Below are 8,693 nucleotides of genomic sequence, written 5' to 3' on the forward strand. Positions count from 1 at the left end.
TATAGATATGTTGTTGTCCATGCGTTTGATGTGTTTGAGCTTCTGATTTTGCAATTTGATAATGGACTTTCCATTTGGAATATTCCTCGGAGTTCAGTTATTTTGTAATTTTACTTTCGATATTATTGACAAGTAAGTGAATCACTATAGATCTGAATTTTAATCAGATCGTTGCAAAGTTTCCCATGTGAACATATTTTCTATATTATCATTCTTATAATAACTATTTAAAAGAAAACATTAAGCTGCATCTTCTTTAAATATTGTTAAATAAATGAATAATTGAGAGCTGCCTCCTACATGTTCTTTGTTTTTTATTTCCTTGTTTTATCGTAACATAATCTAACTTAAGGCGACAATCAGTGCTTTATCTTAATCTATGACAATAAAATGGATTATGGCAATTATCTGTTATCATAATTGTTTTTGGAGACAAGTCTTCCTTATTTCTATTATTCTGCAAAGAGGTAAGGCTATTCCGCGTATTTTTTGTTTATTTTCAATTTTTACGGAACTATTTTTTTCTCTCTTTAGCAACAAAAACGACACATACAAAAGGGACTTTACAATGTATTAAGTTATTTTGGACTTCTATTGTTATCAATTAATGGTGTAAAAATAAACCATTTTAAAATGGAAAAGATTACAGTTTGATCAATATGTCTAAACTTTATAGTGTGTTCCGGTGCAAATTATTGAAAGATTATAAATTTGTGGGTGGCGAGTTGTGGGCTGCATCCTTAATATTAGGAAAAAGAAATAAGTATATCTGAATGAATATGAGAAACTTCCGATGGAAAGGAGGGATGTGGTACATTCATGACACAAAATCCCTGGACGTACTTGACAAACCATCAACAAAGGAAAAGTGTATGTGCATTTTAGCTAAATTGAAAAAGAGGGACAAAGATACCAGAGGGACAGTCAAACTCATAAATCGAAAATAAACTGACAACGCCTGACTAAAATGAAAGAAGACAAACAGACAAACAATAGAACACATGAAGCAACATAGAAAACAAAGGAATAAGCAACACGAAACCTAGACTAGCATGTACTCATTTCATACCTTTTTGTAATCTGTCTTTTGAAGATATTTTTTTTTAAATCTAAGCATGATAAAAAGTTATTTTTTTTTTAAGATAGGCAACAATAGTTCACTGGGGTAAAGCTGATGACCGTAACTGCATTCACGGTCATCCCAAGATGTCGGATGAAAAATTAGGTCAGTTTCTGTATTGTCTGTTAAAGTGTTTCTATATCATTTTCTTTACAAATCATACATTGAAACGATGTAAATTTATAAAAGAATCACTCGAAAATCACTAATTACTTCCGAGAAATGTGTATGAAACGGGAAATTCGATTTGAAAAAATCGTTAAGATGACCGTAAATCATAATCAAAATATTTTCAAGATGACCGTAACATAAAACAAGGATGACCGTGATTGGTAAAAAGATGACCGTAACTTGTAAAGGATGACCGTAATTTGTAAAGACTGACTGTAATTTATATAGGACGACCGTAACTTTTATAGGATGACCATCAATTCTAAGAAATATCCGTACTGTATTCAAAGCTTTTTTTGTTGAGTTTGTCGATCTCAATAGGGGCTCGGTTAGCGGATATAAATATGTTTCATAAATTTCGTTTTTTAAACTATAATATAATTGGCCATATTTAGGATTTATAACAATGATAGTAAATTGCATATTTCTCGTAAACAATGAAATATTTATTGATATCGACGTTAAAATTTTAACACAAATTGACAGCGATACGACGAAAATTTGAAGAAACATGAATGTGTCCCTAGTACACGGATGCCTCATCTACACTATCATTTTCTATGTTTAGTGGACTATGAAAATGGGATAAAACTGTAATTTGGCATTAAAATTAAAAAGACCATACCATAGGGAAAATGTGTACTAAGTTTCAATTTTATTTAACTTTTTAATTGAAGCTGGACAAACGGACAAACAAACAGACGAACGGACGAACGTTCGCACAGACCAGAAAAACTTGACATATTGCCAATAAATGCAGCATTAAAAACATTAATAATACATACGAATATTTGGTAATCGAGCCCATGTGTATGGTTCCAGAGGAAGCAGATTAAAATCTTAATTTGTCTTGATATATGCAGGCGGAAACACTTTTGAAATAGAACAACAGAATCGAAGCTCTGTGTTTATCGAGAAAGCGATAAATGTTAACTGTAATGTTTGATATAGTAACAAAATTTTAAAAAGTTAATAGAAACAAATAAAACGACAATTTTCTTATTTTAAAGACACCATTTGCATAAGTTTTCAATGTATCTTTTACATAGTAATGCAAAACAATAAGATATCAAGTCGACGACATGGTTCTTATCGGGGCCTTTAATAGCTGACTATGCGGTATGGGCTTTGCTCATTGTTGAAGGCCTTACGGTTACCTATAGTTGTTAATGTTTGTGTCATTTTGGTCTTTTCTGGATAGTTGTCTCATTGGCAATAATACCACATTTTCTTTTTTAGATATATAGTATCTATAAGTTGGATGTAGAAAATGCATAACCTCCGATTTTTTTTTATCACGGACGGAGAACATATCAATCTTTTAGTTCAGAAATGTTCGTTTCTGCCCTTCCATTATGTGAATCAAGAAAAAATTCCCCAAAACAGGTAACGATTGTATCGAAAAGAGAAAAATCGAGTGCACCTTTTTATGTAAGGGCATGTTTGGGGTGTATATTTTGTCTTTAAAACGTACAAAGCAAGAGTATTTTATATAGCATCTCGCTTCAGATTCTATCATTATTATATATCAAAGCTACAGGTTGACTTTATAACGTAAAAAAATGACAGTACGAAAAGATGAAATATATGGGTCAAGTGAGATACCTATCTAATGAATCACAAAAACAGAGTAGGTGTGTTCGAATAGCTATTTTTTCTAAAAGTACTTGACGACAGTCTTTTAATTTGGATGATGAAAATGGATATCTTCGAAAAAATATGATTTTCTTGTGTGTGATAACTAGGGTTTATAATCTTCAACCACTGAAAATGTTTAGTCTGCCCTTCAACGAAATATTTAATTAGAATTTTTTTTAAATGCTTAAGAATTTTCAAAAATTCCACCTGACATCCGAACAGACAATATTTTTAAGTTGAATCAATGCAGACAAGATCATTAACTAATGCTTATTAGCTAGTAGATACATTTGTCTTTTAAAATATAACTGGCATATAACGATCGATCGTAATGGTGCTATGTGGATAAATTTATCAGTTTTCAAGAGCAAAATTGGCAGAGCGTCATCCCTACAATGGCTTCCATTTCTACGATTGTGAGCATGAACTGGCGTAATGGGGAGATAATTTTGAAGAAGTAGAATCCTGACTGTATGAATAACATTTCTGTATGTATACAAATTGACAATGTTCCGCCTTGTGATACGCTTTTCGTACAATTTCGTACTATTTTAAGGATCTACTTTGCTGGAGCTCACCTTCACTAGTTTATTCGAATGATATTTTCAAAATATTTCTGTTATTTTATTTGCACGAAAAAATGAAAGACGATATAATATCAATGGGTGAACATGCAATTTTTTGGCATTTTTAAAAATATGTATTTATTATATGTCATTAAAAGGAATCCCAGAAACAAACAAAAAATATTTTGTCGAGCAGTTGAAGGCTGTGCACCGCATTTTTTTCATTATGCTTGTAAGGTGTCATTTTATCGCTCTTTTGTAGCATGTTTTCCCTTCCTGTTCATTTGCATGTCTTTTGGCAAATTCATTTTAAAAATTAAACCCTCTACTGTAAAAAAGATACATAAGGTAATCTTTGCATTTGAAGCACGTCTTATTTTCTTCTACCTATAGGATAATACTCTCATATTAACATGTGTATACCAACACGATTAATCATTTGATACAAAAAGATAGTTATATAAACACGGATATTTCTTAGAATTGAGGGTCATCCTTTAAAAGTTACGGTCATCATTTACAAATTACGGTCATCTTAAAAGCAGTTACGGTCACCCTTGTTATGAATCGCTGATTCTGTTACGGTCATCTCGATTGTGATTTACGGTCATCTTGGCGATTTTTTCAAATCGAATTTCCCGTTTCATTCACATTTCTCAGAAGTAATTAGTGATTTCCGAGTGATTCTTTTATAAATTTACATCGTTTCAATGTATGATTTGTAAAGAAAATGACATAGAAACACTTTAACAGACAATACAGAAACTGACCTAATTTTTCATCCGACATCTTTGGATGACCGTGAATGCAGTTACGGTCATCAGCTTTACCCCAGTGAATAGTTTCTCGATGTTCAAAGTCAATAAATCGATTAAGTAGATTAATCAAGGTAGCAAACAAAAACTGAGGGAATTACATAACCTCAAAGATGATCGAGACCGCATGCGTCGACAGGGAAGCTTCTACTGCATTGATCACTCGCCAACCGCGTTACCAAGAATAGAACTCAATTGGTAACATCACAGTTTAGACGGTAATCCTGTTAAAAATCACAAAAATATTGAACTCGTAGGAAAATTCAAACCCGAATGTCCGTTATCAAATGGCAAATCAAAAGCTCAAACACATCAAACTAATGGACAACAACTGTCATATTCCTCACTTGGCACAGGATTTTTTTTTATGTATGAAATTGTTGATTAAACCTGGTTTTATGATTGCATTACGTTTTCGCCCATTGCCACTATATTTGCGCACACAAATCATTACGTTTGCGCGCATCTTTTGATTAAATTTGTGCGCATTTATTTGATAGGTAGACTCAGGTAAATACAGGTAATAATACTTATATACTCATTAATTGATTCCAATATTTACAAGTACAAGCACCCCTTCTGGTAGTCTAAGTTCCCTGCTCACCAACGAAAAGGTGGAACTGGGATTCTGAGGCAGGACAAGTCCATTTTATCATGCACAAGTACTAATCACTAGAAATAAAAAGAAATAGAAATGTTAAAATGTTAAAACATAACCAATCTAAAGGTAAAAGCACGGGACTAATTTTTTGCACGGGAACCTTTTATGTTAGCAACAAAACAATTACACAAAAAAGGGACATTATAATGTGTTAAGATATTGAAGTTCCATTGTTGTACGATTAATGGAGTAAAACAAATCATTTTGAAATAAAAAAAAAGATGACAATTCGATCAATATGACCAAACTTTGAAGTGTGTGTTCCGTGATTGTAAAATGTGTGGGTAGCAAGTTGTAGGCTGCATCCTTACTATAAGGAAAAGGAAGTAAATATATATGAATAAATATAAGAAACCTCGTTAAGAAGGAGGGATGTGGTACATTCATGACACAAAATCCCTGGAAGTACTGGTCAAAACCACCAGCAAAGGAATAGTCTATATACGTAGATAAATTAACAGTTTTAATACTATATTATAAGACTTTACTATCAGAATTTTAGAACAATTGTAACAGTATAGCATTTACCCATTAAATGCCTCTTTGTTACCCGTCTTTTGATCATTTATGTTTGTTTTTAATTTTTACCAGTAGTCGTTTGTTAACATAGATAACAATATGTTATCGATGTTCAAATCCAATAACTCGATTAAGAAGATAAACCAAGGAAGCTATCAAACTTAAAGAATTGCATGACCTCTAAAAAGAACGAGACCGCATGCCTCGACATGATAAGCTTATATTGCTTTGCATTTATCGACCACCCAACCGCGGGGAAATAACACAGTTGGTAACATTATAGATTGTGCAATATGTTTCCTTGTAATTAGCGACATGACCACTAATATCATGTCTGAATGATGTCTATTTTTCTGCATTGTGCTGTGAACACGTTTTCTAACAACCGTATTGGTCACATTAAGTTAGGGACAGTTATTTTGCACGATTTCTTTCGAGTGTAAAAAAAAGAAGAGATATTAAGAATAAAGAGGTTATAACGGGAAACCATTTAACAAAACCATAGAAGTATACACAGAATCAAAACCTTAAAGTGAATGAGATACAAATTGTGAAAAACTGACAGAGCCTTACGACCCAAATTTTATGAAACTTACTATGCGTTTATCGTCCTTGATGATCTTGCTCAATTGACCGTTGGGCGTTGTTAATAATTATTAAATTAAAACAACGCAAACTGTCCACAAGAGACCAAAATCACACAGAAGTCAATAACTATGGATCACCGGCCTTCAACAATGAGCTAAATGAAAACAGCATTTTAAAAGTTTTTAAAGGTCCTGAAATTACAAATCATTGAACAAATCAAATAAGAAGACTAACGGCCTAATGTATGTACAAAACAATTAACGAAAATAAATTAGGGTATACAGCAACAAAAGTAAACCCATGGAATTACAAGCTTCTGACTTTGGACAGACATATACTGAATGATGTGAGATTAAACTGGTTTGTTTGCTTAAAAGTCTCCCCCTTACCTGGTAGTATGTTGTTGCAGTACTATAAAAGACAAAACTATAAATATAAGTTGAACGGAACAAAAAAAACAAACAAAACCCAAACAAACGACACAAAGTAAAGATCTTAGAATAAGTTACTTTAGCAAGGTCGAAGCCAATAGCCAATAACAACTTATACAAACTCATGCATATTAGACTATAATATTAATCAGTGCACATTCAACAGGTGATGGATTTATTGTAAAGTCGTCATTTACACTCGGAGAAAAAACACAACATTGTGCAATGCCAAAATATAGGTATCGATATATTGTAAATAAGGCAATAGTAGTATACCACTGTTCAGTAGTCATAAATCTATTTAACTGTAACAAATACGGGTCACAAACCAAAACCGAGGGAAATACATAAACTATAAGAGGAAAACAACTAAAAAACATTAACAATGAACTACTACAAAATGAAACATATATAGAAACGGACTATTTGATAACAACTGACATGTTCCTGATTTGGTGCAGGATATTTAAAGATAAAACGGTGGGTTGAAACTAGTTTTATGGCTAACCAAACCTCCCTCTTATATAACAATGTTAAAAATATCGCCAAAATGACAACATTACGTCATAAAAGCGTACATATATGTATATAAATAAAATAAAGATTAAGATAAGGAGATGTGGTACAATTGCCAATGAGACAACTATCCACCAAAGTTCAAATGAAGTTGTTGTAAGCAAATAAAGGCAGCTGTGTGGCTTTCAACAATATAAAAAGAAAAAAAAACATATACCGCATAGGAATGAAGATAAAAAAAATCGTCTCTCTTGTAAATTGTTGGGCAAGACAGTTACCACTGTGAAATGAAATGTCTAAATGTAGGAAAAGATAGTTATTACTGTTGATATTTGAATTTATCTAAAATAGGTTTCTTTGCGTACATTTCGGTAGTATATTAAGAGAATTATAATTTCCAACGGTTCGATAGTATAGTGGGAAATTATTGTAATAACGGTACTAGTGAATACTATTAATACGGGTACTTCTTATGTACACGTATATACATACATGTATCACGTGATACTGATATTTAGCGGGAACATTTTCCCTTGTTGGTCACTTCTAGCCAAGCATCAGACTGGACAACAGTGAAATAAATTTCATTTTCAATTGAATTGTTATTCTAATTTGTATTTAGTAGGGATTTTTATAGTTACTTGATTTATTATTTACTTCTTATAGTATATTTATTCAGTTATACACAGTCCAAGTGTACCTCTCGAGACGGTCTTCCGAGCATTTGGGTTTGGACACAGGTTTCCAAAATTTTCCACTTTATTTAAAATGTAGTCTTTTGACTGCAGTTTAAATGGAGTTCGAACCGAGGTAACTCGTTTTGATTGGTTTTTCCTGACCGGCGGGATCGTTTATGACAGAGCCCATATTTTTGAACACAATTTACTCATTTTTCTAAAGAATTCCTTATGAAAGTTTATTTAGAGTGCATTGATACTTATGCTTCATGTATATTGTGTATATCTATTATATTTATATTAATAAAATATGGGGTCCACCAGTATTGCTGGGCTATCGGCTATATATAGTATTTTAGTATTTATTGATATGCCTAGAAATAGTATTTAGTAAAGTTGATACTTCTTGATTACAAACGAAAAAATATCATTACGGTAACTTTAAATGTGGCTCTATCAATCAGTGAAGTTGTAAATATTTTGTATGGGAACATCTCGACAAGTAATTTGACAACTTTTACAAGTATATCTGATGAATAAAGCATTTATTAAAAGACCATCATCAGAATCTTCGTTTCAGATAATTTGACTTGTACAGTATAACGATGAAAATAATCTTACATTCACCATTAATGTGTCAATGTATTGAGATATTGAAACCTTTACTGTAAAACATTGGTATTATTTACTTCATAATGTCATCTGGAAATAATACACGTCCTACATTTTTTACCTGAAAATCAGACTCATTCAAGAATATTTTTTGTATAAAGTTTAACTGTATAACATGGTTGGTTAAACCAAGTTTTATGGCTAGCCAAACCTCCCTCTTATATGGTTGGTCCCCTTATGTTGACCATTGTTCCCCTTTGTTAAGCATCATGCCGGATTTGAAAATAATACACTTTTTTTTGTGATAAATATATCAAGTTGTAAATTGATCTTATGCTTTCACAAACATTGTAAAGATCTGTAAATGTGAATGCATATT

The sequence above is a fragment of the Mytilus edulis genome, chromosome 1 (genome assembly GCF_963676685.1).
Source record: "Mytilus edulis chromosome 1, xbMytEdul2.2, whole genome shotgun sequence".
Lineage (NCBI taxonomy): Eukaryota > Metazoa > Mollusca > Bivalvia > Mytilida > Mytilidae > Mytilus > Mytilus edulis.